At 40.8% G+C, this 12274-nt stretch overlaps 1 protein-coding gene across 1 annotated transcript in view; it reads right to left on the bottom strand.

Moving 5' to 3' along the window:
- The window catches only part of ctnnal1 (catenin (cadherin-associated protein), alpha-like 1), a 56264-nt gene that overhangs the window by 42796 nt on the left and 1194 nt on the right, over positions 1-12274 (bottom strand). The gene's annotated exons all lie outside the window — the stretch shown is intronic.

Here is a 12274-nt window from a genome sequence, read left to right as displayed (position 1 = left end):
ACCCATAAAAAAAAGAAAAAGAAAAACCAAACACAACGTGGCCCTAAGCACTGTATCTGCTTTGTCCTTGCATCTGACTTCCCTCTAAGATTTATCTGTGTTGTTGAAACATTTGAAAGCACATGAAAAAGGCAAACTCCAGGTCCTGATGAGTCTTTTATCGTAGTCCTCATTCTGCCCTTTAATTATCTCAATCAAGACCTCCTGAGCCACCACTAAAGATTGATGAGTATCTTGTGTACAAGGAAAATAAAAGTTGGAACAATAACTGTAAGCAACCTGCTAGAAATACATCTCCAGATCCATCATCAAGCAACATCTATTTCGATGAAACCACGAGTATAACCCAAAACAATCAGGGGTATTAAAGCTTATATTCTCACATCATCACAAGCTCGCAAACCAACATCCTGCGAGTAAAACAAAGACAGGAGAGTTTGCTTAGAAGTGTTGACTTATTTTTTAGCCTGGAACATTGCAGCCAATATTTGTCTTTGGGTGATTTTCTTGAATGCGGTGTTGCATGACGACGACTGCCCCCCTACGAAACCCGAAGTTATGAACAATACAACCAAAACACATGAAAGTCACCCCCCTCAGGTTGTCCTCATGCTGAGCCATGTTTAATGACTGGGTAATTGTATAAAATCCTCAACAGGAAAATCCGAACTGCTTGCCAACTTGGCCCGGAAAACATTCCATCAGTCATCGTAATTGGTAATTACAAGTAATGGACAACTAATACAAGTAGTAGTGTGCAGTGAAAAGTGTGTGAAAGCGGCCTAACCAGGCTGTGTGACAGCCTCACTCAGCAACAGCATGTTCTGCAGGAGCAGCGGAAGCTGACCAAATGCACCTGTCAGAAACACTGGTCTGTTCTGAAACTAATCACGGCTTGTTTTTTGGTGAATGAAAAAGCAAAGTGACAAAGAAAAATGTGCTTCATTTCTCAGCTGCCTATTGAAGGTCAAATTTGATGAAAACCACCAAAATGATTTCCACAAGCTACCTCCGGGAATTCTGGGCTACTGCTTTTTTTTTGCGGGGGGGGTTGGGTCAACTTCTTACAAAACGAAAGGAAGCATTTAGAAATGTGAGCTGTCAGGTGTAGACAAAAGCCAACGCAGCTACAAACTAGCCCCAGAGCAAGAGACATTCTCGCCCAGATGGAGATAAATTCCTAAGAATGTGGTCTTAAAGGTTTGACATGTGAGAAGAAAGGGACTTTAGAAAGTGAAGGACTGCATTAATAAAGCAATGAAGTGTGTCAGACCAAACATCAGAAGCCACAACACAGAACGTTATACGCTGAGCTGGATGATTCACCGATGAATGAAGGGGGGGGGGGGGGGGGGGGGGGGGGGCAGACAAACACATGCATACCAGCCAGAATCAAGGTTTCGCCCTTTGAAACTTTGACCTCAGTCGTGATGCCCTTTAAAGAACATGGAGGCACAATTTCAGACACCACACACACATTGTGGGAGCTCGAAACTTGAGCCCTTAAAGGAATGCAGCCCCCCCTAACTTCAGGCTGTATAAAGGCCTGTGTTGTGACACACACAGACTCCCTAACACATTCTCACAGGGTCTTCGGGAACGTGCTTTCACTACATGACACATACCTATGTCTTCAAGTGGTTTGAGGTCTATCGGTGCAGAATTTAAACATCAAACGACATTAATATGAACCAGTACCTGCAACCCATAGACGTCCCACCCACAGTTATCACCCACAGTAAACACTCTTTTCTAAAATCACTAACTCCCACACTCACGTTTTGATATTAGTTTTCATATCAAGAGCTCTTTTCAGTCATTCGGATAGCAGGTCCAGCGAAAAGCCCAGAACAACTAGAACTTTAATTATAGGAGGAGAGTGACTTTAACTTATTTATAGGTGTTGGTACTGGGAGTATGTGTCCTTAAGTACACATGTACACACTGGGCTATGAATCCCGGCTGACTGGCCCCAGCTGTCACCCGCTGGCTCCAGTCATCTAGAAACGGTGACAAGATGAGAACATCTTCCTCATACCAACAGAGCTAGGTGTCAGAGTGTTTGCCGCACACGGACTTTACCTGGCAGGCTGCCCAGGTATATTGATAGCCACCTGAGTGTATAGGTGACTTACTTTTCATGCATCTGAGATAATGCCAGCCGCCATCGATGTACTACGGGACAATTGCCTCACTGTTATTCTGAAAGTTTTTGGCGCTGCTAATCAGACTGCTGTGGCGAGATTGCTGGGGTGGTCCTTGATTTCTTTTTGCTGCTTCTACAAAAGGATGTTGTTGTAGGCCACTTTTATCCATTGCACCTGTTGACAGACGTTCTGCTCTAACCAGAACATTCAGAAGTTGGTTATCCATTTCATGGGCTCCTACACCGAGCCCACAGAACAAGAACTACCATCTTCAGCTGTAGTCTAAAGTTGTACCCACACTGGTAGTGGTTCAGTCGTCGTGCATCACTGTGAAGCTGACAGCTGGTCGCTCACAGACATCCTAGCCTCCTGTTGCCTAGGTAACCTATTAATGTATTTACTACAAGGTCATTTGTCAATCAACAGTATGGTACAGTCTCATTGGCTGACTTATAACTTGAGAAAAGTTCATCTTGGGTCCCTCCCACTTTGTGCCGCCAGCGGGTATTTTGCTCATAGTTACTTATGTGTTTCATTCACTTTATACGGTCGCCACATTACTTCCAGTGTGGACGCAGCTTTAGACAATTGCGCTGGAGCTCATCAAAAGAATAAAAGTCTACTTGAGAGGCAGAGGAATGTATTGCTTTTCCATTTCATTATAGTTAGCCCATGAAAATCTGACAATTACAAACATAGCTCAATCCTGCAAGTTAAAATTATATAAACCCATTCTTGATACAAAGTCTTTTCAAAATGTCCAAGATCCTATCTCTTTACAGCTGTGCTTTCAACATTGCATTCCCTTCAGAAAACATTTCCCCTGAAGATATGTGACGGTCAGACAAAACGTGGTAAGAATAGCATCATCTTCATCCATTCTATGTCAGAGAAAGAGACTGCCAAATCTGGCTCAGCTGGTTACATGCTATTCCCATTAGTGTTCTTCAGAATGGATGCAGTCCCGAAGATTGCGTCTCATTTTACGGTAGAGAAGAAAAAGGGAAAGATCCAAAGAAATGATTGGGCCGAGCTATTCAGCTGAGGCTATACCTGCGGCCTCTGGCTAGGTTTTCAGCAAGCTGCATAATTAATGAGGTGATACAGAGCCCCTAACTCTCTGGAGAAGTTGAGATTAATAGTTAGAAAACTGAAAGGTAAGTGGAGAGTGGTGAGAAGAAAACAGGCACAAGGCTAAAGGCAGAACTAAAGACCAAAAGAGAAAGGGGTGTGACAGGAAAACGAAATCAGGAAATTGGGCAGAGCAACAGAAGAAGGGTGGAAGACATACAAACGAGGTGCTACAGCATCTTACATACTGATACTTCCTTACAGACACACCCTGAATCACCCCACAAAGTGAGGTGATCTGGCAGTCGCTCAACACGACTGCTTGAGGTTGAAGTAGTCACTAAAAGTGATATCGCACTGAATTAAAAGTGGCATGCTTGCCAATTTAGCGTAAAGTGAAATTTATCATTTAAGTAATCAAAAGATTAACAAAGAAACTAAAATAAAAAAATCTATTTTTAATCAAACAGTGCAGACATTAAGTGATGGCAAAGGTGACATGGCAACTTTGAAATTGTTCTGAATTACAGAAAATGTTTGGTATTCTATGTTCCTTGTGCCCTTCACACTGTCTTTGTTCTGTCATGTCAAACCTCATCTCTTTAAAAGAACTCATTATCGAGGGGGGAGAAGTTCAAAGACGCTTGAAGAAAGCAATTAACACATACAAGCCAGGCTGAAGGATTCCTCGGAGGTAAAGTTAGCAATGTTGCTGATGGAGAAGGAGAGAAGAACAAACAGGAAGACTTGGACAGCTCTGGGATGAGTGTCAGAAAACCTTTATAGATAATAGATGATCAAAAAGATAATTATACTTATATCCAACTAATGCTTAAAGACTGCTTCGTTTCCTAGACTTGGTTTCGTTTTTCACTTTGAGATATTTCTACTTTCCATACAATGCAGCAAGCCAGGAGGACAGAGGTAAGAAGATCGTGACAAGGACCGGCTGATCAAGTACAGAAAGGAATAGTAACACTGACTGGTGCAATATTTTCAGTGACAGCAACCTCCACTTTTATATAAAGACGTCACCCTTACCATGAAACTATAGGATGGTGCAGTGGTTTACCTGGAAACGTAGAAAGGGTTCCTGTCGTAACCAGGATTTGCAGAGCTTAACCTCTAAACCCCACAGTGTGAAAAACTGTCAGGTCAATGTCATGGGCTCAAGACCAGAATGATCACAATGCTCAGCCACAAACACACAAAGAGGAAAACAACAAGAAACAAACAGCTGCCTGCCAAACAGTGATGTGTTTACCTGCGGTTGTCCAGGCAGCAGATAATATAGATATATCATGTCATATCTCTAGCAGTACATGACAAGGCAAATAGGAGAGTGCATGCCTACAAGATTACAGTAAGAGGCCTGCCCTGTCTCACTCTTTAGTCTGCATGTCCTAACAGCATGTATAGCAACACTATATCTTACTTCTTAGCGAGCACAGTTTAAAAAAAACAGAGAAAGCTATTCAACCTGTATCTGTGCTATTTTAGTAAAATATTCCTTATGTACAGCTACAGAATGAGAGCCTAGGAAACGGTTGTGAGGTTTCTTAATACATATGTCCTTGTTTGTGCTTCAGCCATGTGTTTATACATCCATCTTAATCCGCAGGGTGTGAGGCTGGACAACACAAAACATCACGCCACATTAGGCATCACATCTTCACTGACAGAGAGATTTCCTCCTGTGTGCTCATACTTATGATACGTCTCATCACTACCTCATCATCATAACTCAGAAAAATATACTGTAAACACAGGGCGGCAATGGGCCAGACAATCACTTGATATTAAACAGGAATAATAAGCACCTAAGAGCCTCTGCAGGCCTTGGAGGATCATTCACACACAGTGCGTGAACACGGTGGCAGATCATATTAACAGTGAGCTCAGGGAAATTGCAGTGATAACAGAAATAAAAAAAATTAATAGTAATTTGCAAAAAGAAAAAAAAAATGCATGACAACAGATCTTTACAAAAAATAATATCCTGGTTAGTCGTGATAAGAATCCACTAACAGCAGTTTTGTTATTGTCACTTCTTCTCTCAGGAATCTGACGGCGGAAAATTGTAAAACCTTGACGGATAAAAACCAAACACTCAGTGTTACTGCAGACAACTAGGACCCAAGTTTTCACAAACTGACAAAATGAGTCCGTTCCCATTTTTATTTGATGGTCAATGAAAGACTGAATGAAAGCAATTTGAGGCTGACTGATGATAGGAGAGGTGGTTAATCAATACTTTATCAGCCTTCAAGCTATAGCCATACATCTCGGTCAGAGGCAGTGACTTCTCCTTAGACAATTAAAAGCAGCTTCTGCTATTAGCCTCACCTTTCAAATAACTTAAATTGCAGAGCGTGAGATTGCCTTCTTGCACCATTAAATTAACTCTGCTGTTCCCTCTAGGTGACTGATCCCATTGGGCCAGGTTATTTGGAGGTTTCAGGTGCACACACACATAAATGAAGAGACACACACACACACACGTACACACACACACACACACACACACACACGTACACACACGTACACACACACGTACACACACACACACACAGGCAAAAAAGAAAAAAAGAAAAAAAAGGAAGCACTTTTCTCATCTGGAAGTATATTAACCGAGGAAAGGTCAACGGTTCGACATGTGAGACAGACCCTTTTATCTGCACTTAAAGAGAACAGCAATCTGTAATGACTCCCCTGATAGCAATAATGAAAAGACCGCTCGAGGGGACAAGGGGGAAACACTGATCATTTAAGCTCTGCACATGTGTGTTTACATGACACTGAGTGTGTGTTTGTGTGAGAGAAATGCAATGAAAAGTGAATATGAGCAAAAGTCAGGGAGGGAGGTTTAGAAGAGTGGATTTAATCATCAGAAGAGAGAATGTGAATTCTCCAAATTGACAAAGTTAGCTGCCTAATGCAACCACTTTACTAGAAAACAAGGGGAGCCGAGTGGAATTGCATCTCATTTCACTATGATGAAACAGGCTTGTTGACTGTTTACTTCCTACTGCTGAACAAGGACATGCCAAAGAGCGTCATTTATTCAACAATAATGCGAGTCAGGCTCACTGCAATTCATATATTAGATGTTTAAACCAGCTGTGCAGAACCAACCCGCAAAACCGCACGATCTCCCAGTTTCTTTAGAGGGAAAAAGGGTATATAGCGTAGGGCTGTGCGATATGACCAAAATCTCATATCCCGATATAAGACATCTATCGTCCCGATAACGATATAAATCACAAAAATTTAACATTTTCTGTAAATTCTGTGAATCTCGGGCAGCTCGACTTGCGTGAAGTTTTTCCAGCTGGGCGTCGTGTACCTGGAGTCAAGTGTTTTAACCGATACATTTAGACATAAGTTGTAACGGCTGCCGTTTTCTTTGTGAGTATTTATTACACGGCGTGCTGTGGGGAAAAGCCTGTTCTAACATTTGAGTCGAAGGTTTATTTTTTAGCACCTGACGGCTCTTTTTTGCTTCTCATCCATAAACACTCTGCATACTCTTTCACTTATTCAGTTTATTTTGAAAAGTCTCAACAGGCTCTTGAGCTTTATTGTGAAAGGTTTATGTGGAAAATAAATGAGCGGACACGCGATGGTTTTACCATCGTTGTTGCCAACGACAAGGCATAAAAGCAGGCGCTTGTCCGTCCGTAGTGTGGTTATATTAAATATCAGAGAAAGAGAGAACTTCAAGAAATTAATATAGCCACTACAGTGATCATCAAAACAATGAAAAAATATTGCCGTAAATGGTTTATTTTGCGACACCACGAAACACATGATAGCGTAAAATGAAATGATAGACGTTTTTATATCGTCATCCAATATATATCGTTATATCAAACAGCCCTAATATAGTGTATGGAAATATGAGTGATTGGCAGTGTTGGGGAGTAACAGAATACATTTACCGGCGTTATGTATTTAAAATACACAATATGAGTAACTGTATTCCGTTACAGTTACCGTTTAAAAAGGTGATAATTGGAATACAGTTACTTTGTTGAAATAAATGGATTTCACAGCAGTCTTTTACTGTTTCATATGTTAGGCTATCCCCTCTCTAATTTTAGTAATTCCACGCATTGTCGGAATTAGAGGCTCTAATGTAAGCGTCATGTTAATCTTGGTGGCATCAGTTACACAATGGACCCGGAGCCAGCACAACAGAGGCAGCAGTGTACAGGCAGGAATGCATTTCTTACTTGGAAATTCTGACACCACTTCACATTTAAAGAAAAAAAAGGGATGGGCAAAATCTGACAGCGTCAAAAGCCTCCACCTCCAACCCAAAGAAACATCTGGAAGTAAGTTCGCTAGCCTACTGCAACTATTATCTTTTAGTTGTGGTAGCTACCTGGGTTATGTGCCACTTCAGTATCTTCGATGTACTATTGCTGTGTTATTTATTACTATTACTAAAGGCTACCCGCCACCAAGCTAACATTGTTAGCTGGCCTTAGCTGAGGTTAGTTCATAGACTGCTGACTGTTATACTTGTTGAATAGCATTAAAAACCTGCTAGCTGCAAATAATCATGTGCAGTTTGGAAAGCAGCCTATGAACTAACCTCAGCTAAGGCCAGCTAACAATGTTAGCTTGGTGGCGAGTAGCCTGCAGTAATAGTAATAAATCACACAGCAATAGTACATTCATGTAGTTGTAAAAAGCATGACATTATATTAAGTAATCTAAAGTATTCAAAATACGTTCCTTGCATTGAGTAACTTAACAAAATACGTTACAAACTACATTTTGGGGCATGTATTCTGTAATCTGTAGTGAAATATATTTTAAAAGTAACCTTCCCAACACTGGTGATTGGGAGTGTTTGTGTAAATAGCGTGGCCATTAATCAGCATCTTTCACTGATACTGACGTAACAGGAAAAAAGGTTGCTCTCAAATTGTATTATCAGGCGTTCTGTTTTAGTCACCACCGCAGTGGGTTGAACTTGGACGGGGTGACAACCTGTAGCAGCAGAACACAAAACAGAGACGATGACACATGAAACCACAATCCCACCACCACAGATCTGTGTAGATTCTGTTATCCACGAGCAGACAATCACACACATCAGAGTACACAGATACAAAGACGCTCAAACCACTGTGGAATTCCCCACCCATCTCACACATATACAATAAAGGCATATGTTGTCCCAATCTTGTTATGTTCATATACTCCGGTTTATGAGTGTGTATTCACGTGCAAGCTTGGAGTGCGTTGCTATCCTCATGTGGTTTTACTTTCATGCCAGGGACCCATTTGTCTCCATTATCATCATACGACTCGAGGACGGAGATCTGTTAGGGCTCATGGCAACAGTAATGCCTCTCTGTCTGGATATAAAAAACAACTTCACTACCTGGACGTTTGTCATGTCACTCTACTATAGGACCAGGAACATTAGGAAGGAAATAGAGCCTCGTACCTCAGTAAAACTCAATTTCCAGTATTTCCAGAGGGTGGAATGGAAATTTGACTGATGGCCGTGCTTACGAAGCCGTTAAGTTTGGAGTATGTTTATGAAGCGCGTTTTGTCAGCTTTTTTGTTTAATGTTGAAATTTATGTGACAAAATGGCAAAGCTTTGAGAAAATCACATCCTCTGACTTTCCCCTGAGCATTTGTTTGGGTGATAAATATGCCATTTCAATCCAGTTTGAGAGCAAAAAGAAGCTTTTTTACCCACAGTGTTCTATAACACTTCAGAAAGCAAAACTGCAAGCACCACAGAACCCCTGGAAGCATGACAAAGTCGATGCTAACAAACGCGGACAGAGAACGGATTTTCCAGGCCCAATTATAGGAGAAAATCTTTTAAGAAACTCCTGGCTCGGGCCTGAAGAAAAATGATGGAGACAGCTGAGCTATGTAATCACAAGGCCAGGGTGTCACGAGTGTTTAACGTACACCAATCTGATCAAAGTCTTAGAGATTATTCCCAAGCTCCTATTCGTTCCCACAAGTCTTTGCTTCAAAACAGCACCTTTACACTTCATCAGTGTGGACCACCATGTCCGCACCCAGACTGGGCTGCTGCGTTTTTAATACGAAAACACACCTCAATTATAAAAGCCCAGGAACATAACTGTTTTTTTTCCACTAATTACCACTTCAAAACAGGAATCGGATCTCAAGGAAAAAGCATCCAGAGTATTGCTAATTGCCTTCCAGCTGGCTATAGACCACATCACAGGTAGCGCGCACACACAACAGCAGACATGTTTGCTTTAGTTTCCCCTTCTCTCTGCATGATGGCCATTACATTTTGACCACCACCAGAGCAATTCATTAGCCTCACCATGTCCCTGAATACAAAACCGATGGCAAAGGTGAAGCAAAGCATATTACAAAATTTGTATTAACATAGGAGAATGTGTCGTTTAGAAATCAAGAAAATGCATTTTGTAGTTTGAAAAAAAGAAGTCGAAGGAGAAAAGGAAGGAACTGGTCAAAATGATAAAGAATGCGGCCCGAAAGCATCCAGGTGGTCCATTAAGTAAACAGGACTCATTTAAATTGCAGAATCTCAGACCAGCTGGAAAATTGGGAATGACTCTGACCTACTGGTGCAAAAAAAAAAAAAAAAAAAAAAAAAAAAAAACCCAAACAAACAAAAAAATGCATACACAAAATAATCAGTATGACAGGAGAACATACAAGCATAAAAAGGAAAGACGTAGGTGGGACTGCGTGCATCTACCTAGTTTGTGTATATGTATGAAGTGCAAGACAGGGAGGTTCCCCTGGCCTACAATTACACCCTGGTGGGAGTGAAGCTGATAACAGAGGCCTGAGGATATCAACGTCAACAAGGCGAGAGGAGAGGAGAGGAGAGGAAATAAATAATTAAAAAATAAAAGGGGAGAGTAAACAACATAAAACCTTATCAAACGCAGGCTCTCAGACTGACACTGCTTTTTCATTTCCGCTTTGATAGTTATGAGATCCACACACACACGCGCGCACACACGCATGCATACAACGCTCCTTAAGAAGACAAGCTGCAGAACACAGCCCTCACAGTCAGTGTTTCTAAGTACACTAATTCAATTGATGCGCATGTATGGCAATACTCATTCTCAGAAATGTCACATAAGGCCGTTAACAAAGTTATCATACACACCTGAAGCCAGGTAATTTTATTATCACAGCAGGGTTAACCATCAGTCTTTCTACTGACTTTTCCCACAAAGCGTATACGAACCACAGATTTCTTCTTGTCTCATTCAGTGCACACACAAAAACACACATAAACAGCAAGTGTCCAGGATTGTTTTCCTTTAAATTACAGTGAAGTTCTTGTAAATATATTAGCCGTTATTTTCCAGCGTACCTACTGTAATCTACAACAGCAGTTTCTTACTGGAAAAAGTATTTAGAATACTAACAGTTGTTTTGTTGCCAATAATTAATTTCTTTTCATTAATTTAGATATTGCACATTCCTTGTGGAATCTCAATAAGCAGTTTATTATCATACGTGACACCTGCAAGTCACCATCCTTACAATCAGAATAAAGTTTACGGTCCTTCTTGAATTATGACAAGACAACAGCTTTGTTGCTGCTCTATTCACTGCATCTTAGACAGAAAATGAAAGCTAGCTGGTCACGATCACTCAAATCAGAGTCCCAATTGTTACGAACTGTAACCTAGCACTGTCCTAGTGTGCACAAACACCAAAAACCACATATTTACAACAATCAGTGTCAGAATAACCATCATGACCTTTCAAAATTAATGATTTGACTTAAACTATTTTATCATTTCATTCAATTTAACTGATCATTTACAATCTGTAAAGAAACTACCACACCTAATACTTGAGATTCACTAAGCAATCCATGTAAAATCCAACTAAGTGACTCCGTAAAGCAGTTCACTATAACATTCGGTTTTTGGTTTTGTTTTTTTTTGTGGAAAATATTTTTAGGAAATCAGAATCATACAAACAATTTTCTACCTTAAGCAATTCTTTGAATCTATTGCATCTGCACAAACAGCAGAAAAGGCTGACTTAAGCCCCCAGAGAAAGTCTAGTTTCAAAATCTAAATTCAAATAACATCCATTGTCAGAATCAGATTGTCAAAATGATTGCTTCTGTAAAATAGACTAATCATTTCATACTCAGAATCATTTCTTTAAAAAACAAACAAACAAACAAACAAACAAAAAAAAAAAACAGAAAAAGTTTTGTGCATTTTTGCACACAAAGAGCAACCTGTGTATCAGTTAACAGTGACCTTGTTCTTATGACAAAACAACAACAAAATATTACATATGGAGTTGACGGTCCTTGAAAATGTGGTTTCTTTCATCATTGCAGAGCTCTGTTGCTATGGGGACAGGCCTTACACTGAGAAAAAAAGAAAATTAGGAAACACTGTCCTTGAGGCCCTCTATGGACTGTAATAAGCTGAATGCATATTACAATTTGCCCCTCTACAGACGGGAGCCCAGCCAATAACTCAGCGGGCAGGAGTGCACCATAAGTTTGCTGGACAGTAAATATTACACTAACACAAGGGATGGGACATTTATTGTACACTTTTGCACATTATTACAGCAGTACTTAGTGTGACTATTGTTCCCCAAACTCCTGCTTGCACTACCAGTATACACTCGCACAGATTTAGCCCTGATTTATCATACTACATGGAAAGCACATCCCTCTAACAGATGTCCTTTTCTGATAAGTAGCCCATATCTATTCGGGACAGGATGACCTTATAGCTTTCAAATGAGCCTGTGCAATGAGAGGGAGGAAGCAGGTTGTCAGTGAGCACAGGAGGGGCAGGGACACGGCCCTCCCAGTGTGGTATTATCCAGACTCTGTTAACCCAGCAGTGAGATGCTGATTTCTCCCACTGTCTTTCAAGTGAAAACCACAACCCTGTCCTGCAAAACAGGGGGATATTAGCATTTATAAGACTAGTGGTCACTTCCCTATTCAGGAGCAGAAGACTTCCCCATTTTTTGTGACATGCTGGAAACAAGAGCGGAAGATAGTCATGCAAA

Source organism: Pelmatolapia mariae, linkage group LG22, assembly GCF_036321145.2.
Source record: "Pelmatolapia mariae isolate MD_Pm_ZW linkage group LG22, Pm_UMD_F_2, whole genome shotgun sequence".
NCBI lineage: Eukaryota > Metazoa > Chordata > Actinopteri > Cichliformes > Cichlidae > Pelmatolapia > Pelmatolapia mariae.
Note: the sequence above shows the minus strand (reverse complement) of the source record. Positions and strands in the feature narration are given on the sequence as shown.